Source organism: Peromyscus maniculatus, chromosome X (genome assembly GCF_049852395.1).
Source record: "Peromyscus maniculatus bairdii isolate BWxNUB_F1_BW_parent chromosome X, HU_Pman_BW_mat_3.1, whole genome shotgun sequence".
Taxonomy (NCBI): Eukaryota; Metazoa; Chordata; class Mammalia; order Rodentia; family Cricetidae; genus Peromyscus; species Peromyscus maniculatus.
This window is the reverse complement of record NC_134875.1, coordinates 144,702,050-144,710,609: the sequence shown is the minus strand read 5'-3', so window position 1 is coordinate 144,710,609 and position 8,560 is coordinate 144,702,050.

Genomic DNA, 8,560 nt, shown 5'->3' with positions numbered 1-8,560 from the left:
CACTCAACTTCAGGAAGCTACAAAGACAGCAGTGCAAACGCTGGCTTCCTGTATTCACACACACGGCTTCCAGGCACTTATGATATTCAGCAAGACTTACACATACTTAATCGCATGTCAATGACCCTCTCTGGCATTCTGTGCCCTGTGAAATTGAATGTGATTAATAAAACCACCGGGAAATGGAAAATACTTGCCTCTTTTTCTCTTCTACAAAGGTAAGTGACTGCTAGTTGTCAGAGAAGTAACTCACTTTAAAAATTCTTATGTTTCCATGGCTACTAAGGCTGAATGGTGCACTATGACCACTGAATATACAGTCATAATGGACCAACATTTTAAACAGCCCTCTGATGTGTTAATAGCCTTTTTAAAAAGTAATTTACTTTTGAATTTATGCATGAATTAGTCATTATAACTCCTGGTGGCTTTACCAAAAAAAAAAAAAAAACAACTGATGAAAACAAAAGAAAAAATACTGCCACTGCCATAGTGGAAGGGAAGAAAGACGTTCAATTATAAAAGCAAATGTCTTCACTGGAGAGTATGGTGCCACCTTGCTTCCATAAACCTCTTAGATACAGAAACAGATTATATATGGGAAGTCCATAGCTACTAAGATCTTGGGAGATTTTGTTTCCCAAAAGCAACTTGGAGAGGCAATGATTATGTGGCTTATATTTCCAAGACCTTTATCATGAAGGGGTGTTGGATTTTGTGAAAGGCCTTTTCAGCATCTAGTGAGAAGATTATGTGGTTTTTTTCTTTCAGATTTTTTATATGGTGTATTATCTTGACACACTTTCATATGTTGAACAACCCTTGCATCTCTGGGATGAATCCTACTTAATCATAGTGGATAATTGTTTTGATGTGTACTTGGAGTCTGTTTGCCAGTATTTTATTGAGTATTTTTGCATCAATGTTCATGAGCAAGATTGGTGTGTAGTCCTCTTTCTTTGTTGTATCTTTGTTTGTTTTGGAATCAGGGTAATTTTAGCCTTATAGAAGGTGTGTGGTAACGTTCCTTCTGTTTCTCTTGTGTGGATGAATTTAAGGAGAATTGGTAGTATCCCTTTAAAGATCTGATAGAATTCTGCGCTGAAACCATCTGGTCCTGGGCTTTTTTATAGTTGGGAGACTTTTAATGACTGTTTCTATTTCCTTAAGAGCTATTGGTCTATTTAAATAGTTTATCTGGTCTTGATTTAACTTTGGTATGTGGTGCCTATGCAGAAAATTATCCACTTCTTTTCAATTTTCTAATTTTGTGGAGTACAGGTTTTTGAAGTATGAGCTGATGGTTCTCTGGATTTCCTCAGTGTCATATATTATGTCTCCCTTTTTATTTTGGATTTTGATAATTTGGATGCTCTCTCTCTCTGCCTTTTGGTTACTTTGCATAAGGGTTAGAGTATCTTGTTGATTTTCTCAAAGAACAAACTCTTTGCTTCATTAATTCTTTGTATTGTTCTCCTTGTTTCTATTTTTTTTTAACTCAGCCCTCAACTTGATTATTTCCTGGCACCTATTCTTCCTGGGTGAATTTGCTTCTTCTTGTTCTAGAGCTTTCAGTTGTGCTGTTAAGTTGATAGTGTGAGATTTCTCCAACTTCTTTATGTTGGCATTTAGTGCTATGAATTTTCCTCTTAGCATTGCACTCATAGCATTCCATAGTTTTGGGTATATGGTGTATTTATTTTCATTGATCTCTAGGAAATCTTTAGTTTCTTTCTTTGTTTCTTCCTTGACCCATTGATGATTTATTTGAGCATTATTAAGTTTCCATGAGATTGTATGTTTTCTGTAATTTTTTTTTTGTTGAAATCTAACTTTAAACCATGGTGGTCTGATAGAACACAGGAGGTTAATCCAATTTTTTTGTATAGGTTGAGATTTGCTTTTTGACTGAGTATGTGTTAGATTTTAGAGAAAGTTCCATGGGGGTCCTGAGAGGAAGGTATATTCTTTTTGGTTAAGATGGAATGTTCTGTAGATATCTATTAAGTCCATTTGAGTCATAACATCAGTTAAGCTCCTTGTTTCTCTGTTAACTTTCAATTTTGCAGAACTGTCCATTGATGAGTGTGGGGTGGTGAAGTCTCCCACTATTAATGTGTGGGGTTCTATGTGTATTTAAGCTTTCCTAATGTTTCTTTTATATATGTGGGTTTCCTTGTCTTTGGGGCATAAATGTTCAGAATTGAAACTTCATTTTGGTGGATCTTCACTGTGAGGGATATGTAAGGTCCTTCTTCATCTCTTTTGATTGATTTTAGTTTGAAGTCTATTTTGTTAGATATTAGGATGGCTACGCCACTTTGCTTCTTAAGACTGTTTTATTGGAAAGTCTTTTCTGAGCCTTTTTTTTTAAATTTTACAATACTATTCAGTTCTACATAATAAGCCCAGATTCCCTTGTTCTCTCCCTTCCTGCCCCCCACCCCTTCCACCTGTACACCCCACATTCCCAACTCCTCCAGATCAAGGTCTCCCCCAAGGACTGGGATTGACCTGATAGACTCAGTCCAGGCAGGTCCAGTCCCCTCCTCCAAGATTGAGCCAAGCGTCCCTGCATAAATCCCAGGTTTCAAACAGCTAACTCATGCAACGAGCCCAGGTCCTGGTACCACTGCCTAGATGCCTCCCAATCAGATCAAGCCAATTGACTGTCTCACCTATTCAGAGGGCCTGATCCAGTTGGGGGCCCCTTCGCATTTGGTTCATAGTTCATGTGTTTCCATTCATTTGGTTATTTGTACCTGTGCTTTATCCAACCTTGGTTTCAACAATTCTCGCTCATATAAACCCTCCTCTTTCTCACTAATTAGACTCCCAGTGCTCCACCCAGAGCCTAGCTGTGGATGTCTGCATCCAGATTCCTCAGTCCTTGGATGGGGATTATGGCACAACTATTAGGGTGTTTGGCCATCCCATCACCAGAGCAGGTCAGTCCCGGCTGTCTCTCAACCATTGCCAGCAGTCTTTTGTGGGGGTATCTTTGTGGATTTCTGTGGGCCTCTCCAGCTCTTTGTTTCTTCCTTTTCTCATGTGGTCTTCATTTACCATGGTCTCTCACTCCTTTTTCTCCCTCTCATTTCTTGATCCAGCTAGGATCTCCCACTCTCTTTCCCTCAACCCTCGTCCTTCACAGCTCCCACTCATGTCCAGGCTGTTCATGTAGAGCTCATCCATTTCTCCGAGTCTTTCTTGGGGTCCTGTTTTTCAGGTAGCGTCACTGGTGATGTGAGTAACAGTCCAGTCATCCTTGTTCCACATCTAGCATCTTCCTATGAGTGAGTACATACCATATTTGTCTTTCTGAGTCTGGGTTACCTCACTCAGGATGATTTTTTCTAGATCCATCCATTTGCCTGCAAACCTCATGATGTCATTGTTTTTCTCTGCTGAGTATTATTCCATCGTGTATATGTGCCACAATTTATTTATCCATTCTTCAGTTGAAGGGCATCTAGGTTTTTTCCAGGTTTTGGTTATTACAAACAATGCAGATATGAACATAGCTGAGCAAGTGCTCTTGTGGTATTAATGAGCATTTCTTTGGTATATGCCCAGGAGTGGTGTAGCTGGATCTTGGGGGAGATTGATTCCCAATTTTCTAAGAAAGCGCCATATTGATTTCCAAAGTGGTTGTACAAACTTGCATTCCCACCAGCAGTGGAGGAGAGTTCTCCTAGTTTCACATCCTCTCCATCGTAAGGTATGTTCAGTGTTTTTGATCTTAGCCATTCTGAAGACATAAGGTGGCATCTCAGAGTTGTTTTGATTTGCATTTCCATGATGATAAGGGATGTTGAGCAATTCCTTAAATGTCTTTCAGCCATTTGAGTTTCCTGTGTTGAGAATTCTCTCTTTAGTTCTAAAGCCCATTTCTCAATTGGACTGTTGGTCGTTTTGATGTCTAATTTCTTGAGTTCCTTATATATTCTACATATCAGTCCTCTGTCACATGTAGAGTTGGTGAAGATCTTTTCCCATTCTGTAGGCTGTCGCTTTGCCTTGTAGACCGTATCCTTTGCTCTACAAAAGCTTCTCAGTTTCAAGAGGTCCCATTGATTGATTGTTGTCTCAGTGTCTGTGCTACTGGTATTATATTTAGGAAGTGATCTCCTATGCCAATGCATTCAAGACTCCTTCCTACCTTTTCTTCTAGCAGGATCAGAGTAGCTGGATTTATGTTGAGGTCCTTGATCCACTTGGATTTAAATTTTGTGAATGGCGGCAGATATGAATCTATTTGCAGCCTTCTACACATTGATATCCAGTTATGCCAGCACCATTTGTTGAAGATGCTTTCTTTTTTCCATTGTACACTTTTGGCTTATAAAAAATTATATGTTCATAGGTGCGTGGGTTAATGTCAGGGTCTTCAATTCCATTCCATTGGTCCACATGTCGGTTTTTATGCCAATACCAAGCTTTTTGTCTTACTGTAGCTCAATAGTAGAGCTTGAAGTCAGGGAATGTGATGCCTCCAGAGGCTGTTTTATTGCACAGGATTCTTTTGGCTCTCCTTGGGTTTTTGTTTTTCCATATGAAGTTCAGTAGTATTCTTTCCAGGTCTGTGAAGAATTGTGTTGGTATTTTGATGGGATTGCATTAAATTTGTAGATTGCTTTTGGTAAGATTGCCATTTTTTCTATGTTAACCCTGCCTATCCATGAGCATGGGATATCTTTCCATTTTCTGACATCTTCTTCAATTTCTTTTTTCAGGGACTTAAAGTTCTTGTCATATAGTTCCTTCACTTGCTTGGTTAGTGTTACCCCAAGGTATTTCATGTCATTTGTGGCTATTGTAAAGGATGTATCTCTAATTGCCTTCTCAGTTTCTTTGTCCATTGTATATAGGAGGGCTACTGATTTTTTTTGACTTGATCTTGTATCCTGCTATGTTGCTGAAGATTTTTTGAGTTGATCTTGTATCCTGCTATGTTGCTGAAGGTGTTTATAAGCTTTACCAGTTCCTGGGTGGAATCTTTGGTGTCACTCAAGTATACTATCATGTCATCTGCAAATAGGGAAAGCTTGACTTCTTCCTTTCCAATTTGTATGACCTTAATCTCCTTATGTTGTCTTATTGCTCTGGCTAGAACATCAAGTACTATATTGAATAAGTATGGGGAGAGTGGACAGCCTTGCCTTGTTCCTGATTTTATTGGAATTGCTTTGAGTTTCTCTCCATTTAATTTGATGTTGGCTGTTGGCTTGCTGTAAATTGCATTTATTATGTTTAGGTATGTTCCCTTTATTCCTGATCGCTCCAAGTCTTTTATCATGAAGGGGTGTTGGATTTTGTCAAATGGCTTTTCTGCATCTAGTGAGATGATCATGTGGTTTTTTTCTTTGAGTTTGTTTATATGGTGTATTACATTGATGGACTTTTGTATGTTGAACTACCCTTGCTCCCTGGGATGAAGCCTACTTGCTCATTGTGAATAACTGTTCTGATGTGTTCTTGGAGTCTGTTTGCCAGTATTTTGTTGAGTATTTTAGCATCAATGTTCATGAGGGAGATCGCTTTGTAGTTCTCTTTCTTTGTTACATCCTTGTTTGGTTTAGGAATCAGGGTAATTGTAGCTTCATAGAAGGAATTTGGTAATGTTCCTTCTGTTTCTATTATGTGGAACAATTTAGAGAGTATTGGTACTAAGTCTTCTTTGAAGGTCTGGTAGAATTCTGCGCTGAAACTATATGGTCCTGGGCTTTGTTTGGTTGAGAGACTTTTAATGATTGTTTCTATTTCCTTAGGGGTTATTGGACTATTTAAGTAGTTTATCTGGTCTTGAGTTAACTTAGGTATGTGGTACCTATCTAGAAAAATGTTCATTTCTTTTAAGTTTTCCAGTTTTGTGGAGTAAAGGTTTTTGAAATATGATCTTTTATTTCTCTAGATTTCCTCAGTGTCTGATGTTATGTCCCCTTTTTCATTTCTGATTTTGTTGATTTGGATGCTCTCTCTCTGTCTTTTCATTAGTTTGGTTAAGGGCTTGTCTACCTTGTTGATTTTTTCAAAGAACCAACTCTTAGTTTCATTAATTTTTTGTATTATTCTCTTAGTTTCTAATTTATTAATTTCACCTCTCACTTTGATAATTTCCTTGCGTCTATTCTTCCTGGGAGACTTTGCTTCTTCTTGTTCTAGAGCTTTCAGGTTTTGATGTTAAGCCACTAGTGTGGGATCTCTCCAACTTCTTTATGTGGGCATTTAGTGCTATGAATTTCCCTCTTAACACTGCTTTCATAGTGTCCCACATGTTTGGGTATGTTGTTTCTTCATTTTCATTGACCTCTAGGAAGTCTTTAATTTCTTTCTTTATTTCTTCCTTAACCCATTGGTGATTCAGTTGAGCATTATTTAGTTTCCATGAGACTGTAGGTTTTCTGTAGTTTTTGTTGTTGTTGAAATCTAACTTTAAACCACGGTGGTCTGATAGAACACAGGAGGTTATTCCAATTGTTTTGTATCTGTTGCGATTTGCTTTGTGGCCAAGTATGTGTTCGATTTTAGAGAAAGTTCCATGGGGTGCTGAGAAGAAGTTTTATTCTTTCTTGTTAGGATGGAATGTTCTGTAGATATCTATTAGTTCCAATTGGGTCATGACATCAGTTAAGTCCTTTATTTCTCTGTTAAGTTTCGATTTGGGAGATCTGTCCAGTGGTGAAAGTGGGTTGCTGAGATCTCCCACTATTAATGTGAGGGGTTTTATATGAGGTTTAAGCTTTAGTAATGTTTCTTTTACATATGTGGGTGCCCTTGTGGTTGGGGCATAAATGTTCAGAATTGAAACTTCATCTTGGTGGATCATTCCTGTGATGAGGATGTAATGCCCTTCTTGATCTCATTTGATTGATTTTAGTTTAAAGTCTATTTTTTTGGATATCAGGATGGCTACACCCACTTGTTTCTTAAGACCATTTGACTGGAAAGTCTTTTCCCAGCCTTTTATTCTTAGGTGGTGTCTGTCTTTGAATTTGAGATGGGTCCTGCTTTTGTATCCATTCTGTCAGCCTATGTCTTTTCATAGGTTAATTAAGTCCGTTGATATTAAAGGATATTAACGACCAGTGTTTGTTCATCCCTGTTATTTTTGGTGGTAGTGTGTGTATCCTTCTCTTTTTTGTGGTTTACTGTTGTGGCTTTTTCTATTGCCTGTGTTTTCGAGTGTGTATCTGACTTCCTTCAGTTGGAATTTTCCTTCTAGTGCTTTCTGTAGGGCTGTGTTTGTGGATAGGTATTGTTTAAATCTGGCTTTGTCTTCGAATGTCTTGTTCCTTCCGTCTATGATGATTGAAAGTTTTGCTGGATATATTAGTCTGGGCTGACATCCATGGTCTCTTAGTGTCTGCATTACATCTGTCCAGGTCCTTCTTGCTTTCAAAGTCTCCATTGAGAAATCAGGTGTTATTCTGATGGGATTTCCTTTATAGGTCACTTGGCCTTTTTCCTTTGCTGCTCTTAATATTCTTTCTTTATTCTGTACATTTAGTTGTTTAATTATTATATGTCAAGGGGACTTTTTTGGGGGTCTAGTCTGTTTGGTGTTCTATAGGCTTCTTGTATCTTCATAGACATTTCCTTCTTTAAGTTGGGAAAGTTTTCTTCTATAATTTTGTTGAATATATTTTCTGTGCCTTTGAGTTGGTATTCTTCACCTTCTTGTATCCCTATAATTCGTATGTTTAGTCTTTTCATGGTGTCCCAAATTTCTTGGACATTTTGGTTCATGACTTTGTTGGCTTTAGTGTTTCCTTCGACTGATGAAACTATTTCTTCTACTGTACCTTCAATGCCAGAGATCCTCTCTTCCATCTCTTGCATTCTGTTGGTTATACTTGCATCTGAAGTTCCTGATCATTTACTCAGGTTTTCTATTTCCAGCATTCCCTCTGTTTGTGTCTTCTTTATTTTTTCAATTTCCCTTTTCAAGTCTTGGACTGTTTCCTTTATTTGTTTCATTGCTTTTTCATGATTTTCTTTCAGTACTTTATTGTTTTCTTCCAGTATTTTACTGTTTTCTCCCAGTACTTTATTATTTTCTTCCAGGACTTTATTGTTTTCTTCCAGGACTTCATTATTTTCTTGCAGGACTTTATAGTTTTCTTCTAATTTGTTTGCCCTTTCCTCTAGTTGTTTACAGCGTTCTTCCAATTTTCTTGTCTTTTCTTCTACACAAGCCTTTACCTTCTTCATGATGTTACTCATAAGGCTACTTTCTTCTGCTTCTTCCAATTTTTGATGTTCAGGTCTAGATGTTGGAGGCAGGCTAGGTTCTGGTGATGCTGTATTGCTCTTCATTTTGTTGTATGTACTTCTGCCTTGACGTCTGCCCGTCTCCTTGTGGTTTGTTCTTGTTCTTATCAGTGTACTTGGTTCAGAAAGAGCTGACAGATTCAGGAAGTCTCTCTTGTGCAGATGTGAGTTCTCTTGCCCAAATGCGAACTCACGGGCAGGATGAAAGCTCTTATCTGGACCGGAAGTCTCTGGTCCAGAAGGGAAGTATGGAGCAGGATGGGAGCTGGGGGCCAGTCTCTAAGTC